The sequence below is a fragment of the Dipodomys merriami genome, unplaced genomic scaffold, assembly GCF_024711535.1.
Source record: "Dipodomys merriami isolate MVZ:Mamm:240054 unplaced genomic scaffold, mDipMer1.0.p SCAF_93, whole genome shotgun sequence".
In the NCBI taxonomy this organism is placed as follows: domain Eukaryota; kingdom Metazoa; phylum Chordata; class Mammalia; order Rodentia; family Heteromyidae; genus Dipodomys; species Dipodomys merriami.
In genome coordinates this window covers 270,447-271,815 of record NW_027206546.1, presented here as the reverse complement: position 1 = coordinate 271,815, position 1,369 = coordinate 270,447, and positions in this window count along the sequence as shown.

The following is a 1,369-nucleotide window of genomic DNA, read 5'->3' as shown; positions in this document are numbered from 1 at the left end:
TATATCAACTTGCACCAGAATCAATTCCAAATGGATCAAAGACCTCGAAGTCAAAGCAGACACTCTGAAAACATTACAGGATGGAATAGGAGAAACCCTATGTCTCCTTGGCTCAGGCCGAAATTTTTTGAATAGAGACCCGGAAACACAACAAATCAAAGAAAGGTTGGACAAATGGGATTGCATAAAGTTGCAGAGCTCCTGCAGGGCAAATGACTTACCTAGCAAGATCAATAGAAAGCCCACTGATTGGGAGAAAATCTTTACTAGCCATACAACGGGCAAGGGTCTCATATCTAAAATATACTTGGAACTCAAAAAATTAAACCCCCCAACAACAAATCCTCAAAGAAACAACTGCCCAATAAATAAGTGGGCGAAAGACTTAAAGAGAATCTTCTCTGAAGAAGAAAGAAGGATGGCCAATAGACACATGAAGAAATGTTCAACATTTCTTGCCATAAAAGAAATGCAAATCAAAACAACATTGAGATATCACCTCACCCCAGTTAAAACGGCAAAAATCAAGAACTCTAACAACAACAGATGCTGGAGGGGATGTGGACAGAAAGGAACCTTAATTCATTGTTGGTGGGAATGTAAACTTGTTCAACCACATTGGAAAGCAGTATGGAGGTTCCTCAAAAGACTTCACATAGAACTCCCCTATGATCCAGCAATCCCACTTTTGGGCATTTACCCAAATGTTTACAAACAAGACCACACTAAAGCTACTAGCACAAAAATGTCTATTGCAGCATTATTTACCATAGCTAAGATATGGAACCAACCCTGATGCCCCTCAGTAGATGAATGGATCAAGAAAATGTGGTATATATACACAATGGAATTCTATGCCTCCATCAGAAAGAATGACATTGCTCCATTTGTTAGGAAATGGAAAAACTTGGAAAAAATTATAATAAGTGTAGTAAGCCAGGCCCGAAGAAACATATGTCCCATGGTTTCCCTTATTTGCAATATCTAGTATATGCATGAGTCAAGCAGAAAAGTTCAGATAAAGTGATGTCAGGAAAATGAACCCTTAGATATGTATTTTAATGTTTTTTTTCTTTCATGTATGTGTTTCTAACACATTTATAAGATTATCTCTTTGTTGCTTTGTATGTCCCTCCCCCCCAGTATAACCCCTACTTTCACTATATTTGATGTCAGTATAACTTGAGGAGGAGATGGGGGAAAACCAGTTGTTTAAGGATACAGGTGGACCTGTTGCAACAATGAGAAGTACAAGTTGTCATGTCCCAAACGAGCTTTTCAACGTCCGTGCGGGGGGGGGGGGATAGGGGGGAAGGAGAAGGATTGGGATTGGGTGGAGAGAGGAGGCTGGGAAGGGACGTGAAGGGTA